Source organism: Vulpes vulpes, chromosome 14, assembly GCF_048418805.1.
Source record: "Vulpes vulpes isolate BD-2025 chromosome 14, VulVul3, whole genome shotgun sequence".
Classification (NCBI taxonomy): domain Eukaryota; kingdom Metazoa; phylum Chordata; class Mammalia; order Carnivora; family Canidae; genus Vulpes; species Vulpes vulpes.
In genome coordinates, this window is record NC_132793.1 from 8,277,260 (window position 1) to 8,289,758 (window position 12,499).

The window sequence follows — 12,499 nt, forward strand, 5'->3', positions numbered from 1 at the left end:
TTAATTATACTTTTTCCAGTTTTATTGAGATATAATTGACATATGATACCATACAAGCATAAGGCATATAACATAATGATTTGATATATGTATATGTTGCCAAATAATTGATAGGTTTAGTTGACATCCATCACCCCGTATAGTTAGAATTTTTTTCCCTGTGATGAGAACTTTCTTTCTTTTTTTTTTAGTTTTTTTTTTTTTTTTTGATGAGAACTTTCAAAGTCTTCCTTCTCATTTTCCTCATCATCACCCCATTTTGTGGATGAGAAAACTGAAATCCAGAGAGATTAAATACATATTCAAAGGCCAATGCAGCTTTCAGATAGTGGAACTGGAGTAGTTGAGCAACCTCAGTTGGAGAGAAGACTTCCAGGACGATGTCAGAGGGAACCCACCCTCTTTCCCCCTCAAAGGCACAGAGTTTAAATCACTTTCAGGAGGAACAAAAGTTGACTTCTAGAAAGAATGGGAAGGGGGAGCCAGGCAAAGGGAGCCACAGGTCTAAAGGCTCTAGGTCAGAGGGAAGGCCTAGTGGCTGAAGCTTAGAATCCCAGGAAAGGGCTTGCCAAAACTTGAGGCCGCAGAGTTAGGCAGGGGCCACATCTACAGAGCTGGGGAGGCAAGCTCTGGAGTTTGTTATTCCCCCCCTCCCCCCCAGGCCATAGGAAGCCATTAAGCTGGGTGGGGACAGAACCTGATTTATACAGTGAAAGATCCCCTGGACTCCGGGTGGAGCTTGTATTAAGGCAGGGCTAGGAAGGAAGGAGCTTGAAGAACCCTTCCATACTCCTTTTAATTGGAGGAGACAGTGAGAGAGGTCATGGTGCTGTATTAGAGATGGAGGTAAGTAGACAGAGTTGGGATATACTGAGATAGAAATGATAGGACTTGATGGATTAAAGGTGTATGTGGGGGGGATGGAGCTGAAATATGGTTTGACTTCAGGGTTTTGGCTTGAGGAAGTGGGCGGATGGTAGATGGATCCATTTATTGAGATGAGACGGGGCATCAGGTTTCAACAGCCCTTAGCTACCTTCCCCTTTGGCCACCTCCCCTTCTGCCAAAGCTCCCCAGGAGTGCAGAAAGCTTTCAAGAGGTGCCCCGAAAGTTACGTGACACGTGTAATTTTTAAAGAAAAGTTTACATGTGCAACGTTGAGTGAAGTCAACCTTGGAAAACCAGCCCCAAGATTGGCGGAACACAAAAAGTCGTGCTCCCCGATGGGGGAAGGACCTTGTCGAACTTGCCGACGGGGCAAATACAGTTAAAAACAAACTACGCTCTTTGCACCTTATCAAGGTTAATTGATTAATTCAATCAAGTCTCGACGATTGTGCCTAATCCTCATTTAAATTGAGCCTTATGCTTGGCCCCTCCCTTTCCAGTTTGCTTGTAAAAACCAGCAGTCTCATCTCTTACAGTATTGTTCTGAGCCAAGTGGACTGGCAACTCCGAGGGAGAGAGAGTCTCCAGGCCCCGGGCACTGCCTCCACTTCTGAAAGGTGACTTCTGCAATTTATTTTTATCATATATTACACGATGATGTTTTATGGAGGGCTTCAAATTTCGAGATGACCCGGAGTGGGATCAAGAAACCTGATAGAGAAGAGAGGAGTGTAGCATTCCCTGGACTTGTTGGTGATCCCTACTTAATTTAATGCATTCAGTCGTGTTAAAAGGGCTGTCCCCGTTTCCTTCTCAAATGTCCTTTGTAGTTAGCAAGAGCTGGCAGGTTTGCCTAACTTTTTCATTTTCTTTTCCTGCTGACTCCTCACTCGCAGTTTTCGGGTTTTCCTGCCCTGAACACTGAATTCTTTTTAAGTCGAGTATCTATGTTGGCTCCATTTCAGCTCCAGGGATTTACGTGCAGTTTCCAAACTGTCTTTCTTGTAATAGTTCCACAGTAACATAAATAACTTGTGAAATAGGAGGATCATATCGCATTGTTCTTCTAATGAAGGCTAAGTCTCCAAAGATGATCCCAATAAATGTTAAATGTAGCAAATTAGGAGGGCTTTTTGTTTTGTTTTGTTTTGTTATGAGATCTGAGAAGGCTGTGTGTGGCAGGCAGCATCTGGAGAGAAAATCAGAAGTTAGCAGAGGAAGAGGTCTCCTATCACGAGGATTAAATCAGAGATAATAGTGCGATTTTCTAAGCGTACCCTGGGAAATGTATCTTAAGGAGGGCTGGTCTGTTTGGATAATTGTGAAAAACGAGGTGTAGCTGATGTTTGTCGCATTAAGGGGAGGCGAAGTGGGGCTTTTTCCGCCCTTTCTCCGGTTAACATGTGCAGAGCATCAGCTTCCATTCGAAGGGACATTTCTGGTTCTATTCTTTGTTTGTTGCCAGCGTCTCTGCAGCACCTGACTCCTTTAGAGATAGTCTAGCTGGGGGTGATGGCAAAACAGGATTACTCGTGGGTGGAGCTAAGTATCCGTAGACTGACTAACGCTGGGCTTTCAATTTTCATTTCATGGAATAATAAGGAGTTCTGAGCTTTTTACTGCAAAACTAAACGTTCCTAGTGTCCTTTACTTTTGGAGTTTCCATTTTTCAGGGTTTTAACTGGGCACGCTTCCCAAGGAAATCTTAAAAGTATGAGTCTTCACATTCTAAGGGGAGAGTGTGTGTCCCACGGACGCCCTTAGCAAATTCATATCACTGTGTGTCCATTTAAAAACACAGTATGTGTTTGTAACCCAGCACTCAGTCACGGGCAGAATTTTTGCAACGATTTCCCAGTTTTATTGGCACGTCTCCAGGAATAAGGTTCTTTGTAATTCTTTGCTCAAACATAAGGATCACATATAAAACTCTTAGCAGATAGATCGGCTCATACAATTATCTTTCAATTTTAAAAGCTACAACATAATAAGGTTCTTCTTTTGGGGGTGGGGTGGGGTTAGGGTGAGGAGAGAGAAACAGTAACTAACAAACCATAGGATGCTATTATGCTAACAAAGTGGTAGCTTTGTAAGAGCAGAGAGAGAGAGAGGAAAAAAAAAAAAAAGCACAACCGTTTTTGCTCAGAAAATAATTCAGTAGCAACAAGGTCTGAGAGCCAGAAGCCTCATTGTTCTTAGTGAGCGATTATTTGTCAAAACATTTGATTGTTTGCCTATCCCCCTCCTGCAAAGTTTGGATTTTTTTTTTTCTTTTTGCCCAATTTTGACACTAGAATTTTTAACTATCAGTGCCATTGTGTTTACAGCATTCAAGGTTTCAGAGTTCAAAGGTTATCCATTAACATGTAGAGCGAGGCTACACCGAATGTGGAGGCTCAACCTGGTTCCACTTGCTCATAGTTTGTTTTGTAGCAATGCTCCAAGTCATTTGTTTGGGTTAAGTTAAATGAAGTTTCTTGTTTGTTGAAGAGCGTCTTTGGGATTGCGTTTTAGGATGTGACTATAGGGGCTTAAAAAAATATTTTAAAGAAAGATATTTATCTTCCCTGAGAAAAGGAACCCTGGTGCTAGAAATAGAAATGATCAACATCAGTGTATTTTGAGTGGTTGGGGAAAAAAAAAAAAAAAAAAGAGTTCTGGCCAAAGAATTTACTTCTGGCACTGCTAATTAATTGTAAGTAATTGGTTCACTTCCTTTTAAAAAAAAAAAAGACTAACCAGACCATATGTGGGGTTAGTAGTTATATATAAAATGACAGCAAAGCATCACACTTGGCAAATTCTGCCCCTGTGCTAAGAAGCTGTCTCTCAAATTCCATTTTCGATTGCTCACCGGCAGAGCATGTATATCGCGCTACCCACCCCCCACCCCATTTATTAAATATATACTTTAAGGGCCTTTCTTGATAGGTTTTTAAGTTTTTCCATTTGGGATACACCCATATCCCATTGGAAAAAAAAAAAAAAAACCCAAAAACAAAAAAAACCCCTGCACCACTTGGCTGTTTTTTGTGTGTTGAGTTGCAGAGCTCTGTTTACATTTGCATTCGTTTGCATTTTGGGGCCAAAAACTTGGTGGCTGTGATTGTTGCTTCCAGGGTTCCTCCTGGGAGGGGGCGGGGGGGCCGAGATGGGGGGACACAGGGGATTTGGGAAGCCTGGTTTCATCCACGTGGGTTTCTAGCAAAGCCAAAGTGGATGCTCGGAACCCGGGCCAAGTTCAGAAATCTCAAGTTATAATAGCGGCGCAAGTCGGGCGCTTTTAGAAAAAAAAAAACAAAAAAAAACGACAATTACGGGACAGCTTTAGGAAGGTAGTAATTGAGCCATTTTAATCGCGTGCAGCTCCTCGACCTCGCTGACCCTCGGCGAAAATCCGAAAAACCGTCTGCGCACGGCCGCCGTCTCACCTGCCCCCAACGGGGTGCAGAGGCGCGGGGCGGCACGCGGGGGACCCCTCCCTGGCCCGGGCACACCTTGCGCGGGCGGCGGGGGGCGGCGGGGCCGGGGCGTGCGTCTGCGCCTGCGCCTGCGCGCCGCCCCCGGGCCCCCTCCCCGCGTACCTGTCACTGGAACGGCCGGAGCGCGCGCGGGCCACGTTTAGCCGGATGGGGGGGGGCGGGGGCGGGGCGCGGGGGGAGGCGCGCGTGCGCGTGCGCGTGCATCGCGGGCCGGAACGCGGGGGCGCGCGCTCGCGTCCCGGAGGCGGAGTCCGCGGCGGTGGGCGGGGCAGGGGCGCGCCTGCGCGGACCACGTGGCCCGGGGGCGGGGCCGGGGGCGGGGCCGCGCGGCCGGCGGAGGCAGGAGGCGGGGCGTCGCGGAGCGGCGGGGCCGGGGGAGGGCGCAACAGCTGCTCCCTGAGCACTTTCTGACCCAACAGTCCCCCAGCGCCGGACGCGCCGCGCCCCGGCGGCTCTAGGGACCCCCCGCGCCTGCACTGTCCCCGCGCGGGCGCGTAGGGGGCGCCCGCGCCGTTGCCCCCGTGCGCACCCCCGCCCCGCTCACCTTAGCCCCGCGCCCGAGGTGAGCCCGGCCCCCAAACCCCCGGGCGGGGCGGGTGGGGGCGGGGGGCGCCGTGCGGGGGCGGCATCGGCGGCGCGGGGCCCCGGGGGATGCCTCGCCCCGCGCCCGGCCGCCCCCCGCCGCTTTCGGGGGGCCGGTGCGGGCGCGGAAGCCGGGAGGTGTCCGCACAAAAGGCCGAGGAACTCCCCGCCGCCTCCCCTCCCTCCTGCCTTCCCCGCCCCCTCCCCTCCTCATTCAAACCTCGGCTCGCTCGTGTGGTGTCAGTTCAGTCCCGGCCGCCGCCGAGCGAGGAAATGGCCGAGGAGCCGCAGCCGCAGGTAAAGGGGAGGGGGGCGCCGCGCCGCGCCCTCCGGGGCCCCGGGAGCCCGCCCCCGCCCCCCGCCCCCGCCCCGGGGACCCCCGCCCCGCCGCTCGCCGGCGCCGCTCCTCTCGGGCGCCCCCTCCGCGGCCGGCCGAGCCCCGGGCCAGCGTCCGAGCGGCGCACGCATCCCGGGCCCGGGGCGGCTGCTGCGCGCGGGGCGCGGGGCGGGGGCGCGGGGCTGCCCCGGGAAAGTTGGGCGGCTCCCGGGCTGTGCCGGCCGGGCCCCCCGCGAGCGCCCGGGAGGGGCCGGGGCAACTTGGGAACAGCCAAAACAATGCGCCCTAACAGGCGTCCCCCGCGAACAATGGCCGGGACCGTCCCCACGGGCCGGGCGGAGGGCGCGTCTCCAGGGCCGGGGGAGGGGCCTGGCGCCGCCGCGGCCCCCCCGCGCCCCGCGCCCCCCGCGCCCCGCGCCCGGCTCCCCGGGTCCTGCCCATCCCCGAGCCGGCGGCGCACGGGCTGCGTTCCCTGGAGGTGTGTGTGTGTGTGTGTGTGTGTGTGTGGGGACAAGGTGCTTTCTTTCCTTTTCTTCCCTTTTTTTTTTTTTCTTCCTCCTCCCTCCCCTTTAATTTTAAAGATTTTGTTGAAACTTTTTAAATAGCCCTTAAACGCTTAAAAGAGCATCTTTACAACCCGCTTCCAGTCGGAGCCCCAGAGCCAGCTGGAAGCAGAACTAGTAACTCTAAAGGGCAGGAAGGAGTGAACTGTTCCCTATAAGTGTGTCTTTCTTTCTTTTCTTTTTTTTTCTCTCTCTCTCTCTTTTTTTTTTTTTTTAAAAGGGAAGTTTCTGCCAGGAGGCGCTGAGTGGCGAAACCGCGCAGTTTCAGATGTAGAGCTCCCTTCTCTCTTGCTTTGGCCCCAAAATGCGAGCGGCACGGGCTGGGGAGGGGGGAGGAGGGCGCTGCCCGGGCCCCCCCCCCCCCCGAGGCCGGGCTGGGGGCGGCCTGGGCGGTGCTGCCCGGTGGGGGCCTGGCCTGGCCCGGCCCGGGGGGTGGCTCCGGCCCGTACCTGCGCGCGGGGATCGGGACCCACACGTCCAGCTCCCGGGCTAGAACCCACATTTTTTGGGATTCAGGGAAGGGCCACCGAGGACGGGAAGCCGCATTCTTGGGCGGGTGGGATGGGGGTGGGGAGGGGTGGGCAGGCGGGGACTTCTCCTAAAGGTTTAGTTACAGGAACAGGAAAGAGCCACCAGTGGCCACTTGTGGGACCCCAGTAGTCTGCTCACACTTGGGAGTAGTAGAAAGTTTTATTTTTTTTTTGTCTCTCTCCAACCCCCCCTCCCCCTTCTCCACCTCCCAGGAAGAGAATAGTCACTTTAGAGTTTAAGGCCTTTGGTGTGTTCCTCTTTGAAATTCCTTGAGCCTCAATTTATCTTTCTGAATCAGCCTATAGGGCTGGAAGCATTGGCACAGACATTCCTAAATGTGTATCACACGCAAAGGGCTGTTGCAGTGGTCCTCTGGCCAGTTTGGGGGTCCCGTAGTAGTGACCACTACATGCTACATGCTAGCTGGTTTCCCAGCTTTCTGGATCGTTTGGAACCATTAAGCTGTATGTTTTAAGAAGCCTAGGTCTGATTCAGTTCAGGTTGATTCAATTATGTCTTCATCGCTTTTGAGTTGGTTGAATGAGTTGACATGAGATTAAGCTCAACAAAAGAAAAGGCAGGGTAACAACAGCTGCCGGCCAGGCCTGGCGACTAGGTAGGGGTCTTGGGAGGCCTTGCACCTTCTCCTTTGTATGTGTTAAGAAGTACATTTAAAAATGTCCTTTTTACTGTACTCTTCCCCGCCCCCCCCACATGGATGGATGCCTTGATTGATATCAAATAAGACTTAAAATACTAAGTTTTATAATACTTTGAGAATGAATAATCCGTAGAGTTTCTAAAAAGCCTGTGGTGTCTGCAGTGACAAGTGCAGAGTAATAATCTAATTGCTTTTTGTCTGAAAAACACAGCAGTCCGACCACTAGCTTGTGCTTGCTTAGTTAATGTGTGCTAAGAACTTTTAAGGTGTGTCCTTAATGGTAGATGACTTTTTCTGAGAAGTCATGTTTATTTTAGATACTGTTTTTTGTTCAGTATCCCAAAGACTATAGTAGAGAGAGAGAGTGTGTGTGTGTGTGTGTGTGTGTGTGTGTGTGTGTGTGTTTAATCCTGGTGTTTTAGTGAAGTCAAACCCCTCCCACCCCAAATTGCTGCCATTTTTTTTTTCATCAGTTATATAAGTATTAAATTCAAGAGGCAGAGAGACTTATTTAAAAACCCTGTTGTCAGTAGCTACAGCACAAGTTTACAATTTATTTGGCTTGTTTGTTGGAATAGGGCTAATAATCTGATTGTTTGGAATCTTAATTATTTGGTATGAAGAGGAAAGCTGCTCCTTTAGACTCCACACAGGTTTGCACGCTGGAGGAGGAAGTGGGGGAGGATTATGACTTTTCCAGGTGAAGGACACATACTTTTCTTTAGTGTCCAACTTCATTCAGTCCTTTTATCTTCACGGCACCGTCTAACACTTTGCAGTTTGACCTTTGCTGTTTTTAATAACTTGTAGGATCGAAGTTTAGCAGTTGTCTTGGGTTCATATTATTCCCTTTCACTTCCTAATCAAAAAAAGGAACTAATACACCACTTTGATAAAATTTGTAGAAAATACTGCTCCCCCTCACCTTGAAGAATCTATTTAGATAAAGCTTGCCGTTTGTTTTTTTTTTTTTTTTTCCAGGTAGTTGAGGGGTGGAAGAGGAGGGAGGAAGGAGGAGGGTTTGACTTTGCCTTTACTTTTAAGGTGGAGGTAGATTTGCATTCTCTTTGTAAGCCTCCATTTTTGGCAGAGGAACTTCTGGGAGGAATAGCAGCCCCTGGTTCCCTTCCAGCGGACCTTTAAAGAGGAAATCAGAAAATAAGACTTCATCATCAAGTCGCTTACAAACTGATGAAATCATTAAGGAATATAATGGCCTGGCAACGACGGAGTCCCTCTCTCCTCATCTCAGATAATCACTTTTCTCTCTTTTAACAACATTTATGATGAAATGGCATGTTTTTGCCACAGCAGGGCTGCCTTTTCCCAACCCTGGAGGACTCTTAATTCTGAGACGCTTGATTAGAGCCTCAGGGGTCCCAAAAGATGTGCTGTTTTCCCACTTTATAAAATCACATTCTTTTCTCACAGTTGTCACAAACATGATCTTGGTGGATAAGAACTTTGGAGTAGTTTTAATGACTCTTGACTGTCTACTATCTCTACTTGAAGGGAAAAAAAAAAGATACTTCTTTCTGACGCTTGTAGGATTGTAAATGATTGGACCTTTTTTATGTTTCACGTGAAGCTTTGTTTCCATTTGCTCAAAGACAATTTCAGTTGAGAGTGTTCCATCTCACATATGCCAGTGTGGCCTGTGTGTAAGGGTTTTTGAGGTTGTTGGGGATGACTTATTTTAAATGGTTCATTGCTAATTTCCTATTTGGGTTTAACCCCGTAGCAGTATGTTTAGTAAATGAATTGGAAAGTTGAAGCCAAAGTCCTGAACAATGGCTATATATTTTCAGGCTTTAGAGTTGTACAGTAGGAACGAGAAATCTGAGAGCATTGTATGAGCTGAGGACTATTCCACTAGAATAAAATAAAGCGTAATGAGATTTTAATTTAAACGACTACCTTTGGAACCTACAGAACAGTTTCCACGTTAACTGAGGTGTTAGAAAGAAAAACCTGGAAGGTGTTTGTTTACAGGACAGCTACCCAGCAGAAACTAAAGAAATCTCGTCCCAATCACATGAAACGCTTTAAATAGTGAAAGGTTTAGTTACAGCATGTAGACTACGCCTGAGTCTGTGGTGGGATGTCGATCTGTACACCTCATTTCCAGATTTTGTAGGGGGAGGGGTGTTAACCGGTGTAAATGCACGTGGAAGAAAGAAGGATTGACACAAAGACAGCAGGAAAGTTCTGAAATTTGGGAGAGGGAAGCTTGATCGTTATAACCAAATGGCCTCCCTTGGAGGGCAGTGTAAAAAAACTTACTAAGTTTGTTGGCTTTTTAAGGAAGACCGTGATCTGGATTATTTTTCTCTAGCCGATCATCTAGTTAGGCAGATTTGCCAGTGGTGTGTGGGGCACAGGATTTTGAATTGAGACCATGAGAGCAGATAGAAATCTGATTTTGAGGAAGTGGGACAGGGACCATCCTTTCCTAAAATCTGCCGTTTGTGATGAGCAAGCTCAATTCCTGTATAAAGCTATCTTCCAAATAAACAGTGGGGCAGCCCCTGTCATCCAGCTGCCACCACAAGCTACCCTTTTATGCTGAACATTGGAATGCTCATTAACGACTTTACATTTGAACATTTGTTGACTGACTGTTCTTAACATCCCCATTACTTCCTGCCCCGGGTAACTACATAACTGAGTTACTGGAAATTAGGGGCCAGTTTGGTAATTTTATGATAAAGTTGAGAAATAAAATTACTAAACCTGAAAAGACAGCTGGGTAAGTTAAATGAGAAGAATTTGCTCAAATTCCTTAGCTTTTGTTCTTGAAGGCTTCACCTAAGTTCTCTTTGACCTCCACATTCCTTCACTTGGTACAGAAGAGCCTCTACCCACCCTGGAGTCAGATGCCCGTTTTGTAATGGGTTCCGCAGTGGTTTGTGTATTGCTGTTCATTAGTTTCTAGTGTGTCAGGAAACCTCTTGAATTTTATTTTATTTATTTATTTATTTATTATTTTTTTTTTTGGATTTTAAAATACAGTTCTATGGACTGGCGATTGAGAGTCCAGATCCATCTTGTTCTTGCATCAGCATTAGGAGAACTACGTGTTGTTATTTTTCCTACCTGTGTCAAAATCAAGGTAACTTTTCAGAACAGTTCAGTTATGCCAGAAGAAGTGTGTTGGCGTGTTTTTTTTTTTAAACTCTGCAGATAAGCTTTGTTTTTAGTTCAGTATAAAATATATAAATCGACTCAACAGTGATTATATGTATTAATTGAAAGAGGAGTTTTTTATCCCCCCCTTAATTTTGAAAGCAAACAGGTGACTTAGAAGAGCCAGACATACAACTTTAGTATTTACTCAACAGAGATAGGGAGGGGATTATTTAAATGTTGCTAAAGAAAGAGCTCATGCCTTAAAAGGCAGTGCCCATGTTTATATTTAATCTGGTTAGTTAAATTGGGTATAATTAAGAACACTCACCATTTGGCCTTGTTGAAAAAGAAGTGTAGGTGTGTAGGGTATTGGTGTGGTATGATGGCTATAGTTATTTTATCTGTATCTCCAGTTAGCTGCGTGTGTGTGCATACACAGGGTGTTTTCCTTGTGGGGAGCGAAAGAATACAGGTAAAGATAGAAGAGTTTACTGTTTTAGTTTGTCGAAATCTTCTTTCTGGTGTCAGTCCTGTCTAAAATCTTTTCAAAGTATTGAAGGTAGTACTGGTTAAGTAGCAGTAGTGGAACCTGACCCATAACAGTGCTTAATCTTGCTTTTAAAGAAAATTATTTTTTTATTCATTTCCCTTAGAGTTCTCTTTTTCCGGCCAGGCTGGAATTTTTAAGAGCCAGTTCACAGACCACAGTATCTGTGAATATCGATAATACTGAAACTAAAACTAATATGTGGTGCTTCGTGTTCACATTAGGATCCTTTAACTGACCTTAATTGATTTGGAATGAATCAGAGTTGTTAGTGTTGAGGCTCAAATATACTAATACGGTTATATTTTTCTATAGTACTGTGGTCTCTAATCGTATTTGGGACTGAACACTTAACAGTGTTCAGGATCTGGATCTGTCCCGGGCTTTGCCTTTGAAGAGTCATTTGCTTTTGAATAGTTTATAGATTGTGATGTTGAACGTAAACTTCTGAATATTTTAATCTTTTTCTTTCACTTTTCAACATCTTTCCACAGCTACGTTAGGAAAGTTAGGTTGACCATTTAGCTCATGGGTGTGACCTTGGTGATTTCCTTGAAATAGTGTTAAAGGATTTAAAGTTACAGGTTTGGATTGCCACTGTGGCTTCCTATGTGCAGTTCTCTTCACTGGTCGGATTAAGACAAGAAACAGTATGTGTGACCTACAGAAGGAACACTTATAGAAAAAACTGTAAGTTTCCTGACCAGATCTTGGAGATAATTTTGCTGTTTAAAGGGTACAAATGAATTGGCTGGAGACCAGAAGTTTGTTTGGGCTAAATATTTTAATGATCATTTATTTGGACACTTAAGTGACTCGGAGGGGGAAAAGTAGGTTTGCAGGAATACTGCAAATTACTTGGCTATAAATAGAATATTTATATGTTTTGACAGTTTTTGAGGACTTTGAGTTCCTGTTGCTCCATAATAGGGTAATAAATATTCCATATAAAAAAATGTAAGATAACCTGTTCCGCTGAAGTAGAGGCTGTGCGGTCTCTAAAGGTTAACAGTGTGAGCACACTTGGCTATAAGGAACTACTGAGTTGCAGCAGTTGTCACCAAGGTGGCGTTTACTTCTAATGTGTTGTGCTGAAGCACAAATTGCTATGTTTTTCATGAAGCGTCGTATACTGTGTAATATTTGCGAATTTCAAAATCTAGAGGTAGTGGCCGAATTCATGGGAGCTTTACTCTCAAATTCGTATCTGCTTTGAAAAGGAAAACAAACAAACAAAAAAACCCCGACAGGAGACCTGGCCTAAAGAGCATTAGGCTTCTATTCTAGGCGGTTACAGCAATATGGTTCCTACTTTTTTCCCCAAAGATTATGTTGTTGTAAATTTTTTTGAAGTCTTTATTTAAGTAATCATAATATAAAAGTGAGCCCTAGTATTGTCTGAGAAAATGAGGTGATACCCGATAACCTCTTGCCTCAGGTGCCTTGGGGCGAATGGTTGAAGGTTAAGGGCTGTCATTTACCCGACTAAAGGTTTAAGAGCATTTTTTTCAACGTTGAAAAACATTTTTGCCAATTGCCTTGCAGTTAGCCTAGTATGTCCTGAATGCTCACTTTCTGCCGACTAAAAGCATTCAGATTGTAGGGTTGCATTATGATCTCCTCCTCCTTCCTCCAGTTCTTTGTGAAGACAGACAACTTCCTCTGCCAGCAGGGCCTTGGTGTGTCCTTGGCTTCTGTGTGCCCCACCTGGAGCGCCGCCGGTTCAGGGAAGGCCGTGTGGGTGCTCACTTCACTCCACCGGAATGGCTGTTATGAACA

General features: G+C 46.7%; 1 protein-coding gene and 1 long non-coding RNA gene across 3 annotated transcripts in view; one reads left to right on the forward strand and one right to left on the reverse strand.

Annotated features, from left to right (window-relative positions):
* Positions 1 to 5,301, reverse strand: LOC140595336 (uncharacterized). Its single transcript, XR_011996862.1, has 2 exons — positions 5,173 to 5,301; positions 1 to 2,077 (listed from the first exon to the last, which is right to left on the reverse strand). It is a non-coding gene; the product is annotated as an uncharacterized lncRNA (long non-coding RNA).
* ZNF217 (zinc finger protein 217) overlaps positions 4,762 to 12,499 on the forward strand; it is a 25,342-nt gene continuing 17,604 nt past the window's right edge. Inside the window, exon 1 of one of the 2 annotated variants that reach the window (XM_072735552.1) lies at positions 4,762 to 4,932. The gene's annotated coding sequence lies outside the window, so the exon portion shown is untranslated. Of the gene's footprint in view, positions 4,933 to 5,163; positions 5,250 to 12,499 lie in introns of those variants that run through there. The other variant, XM_072735553.1, reaches the window with a different exon arrangement.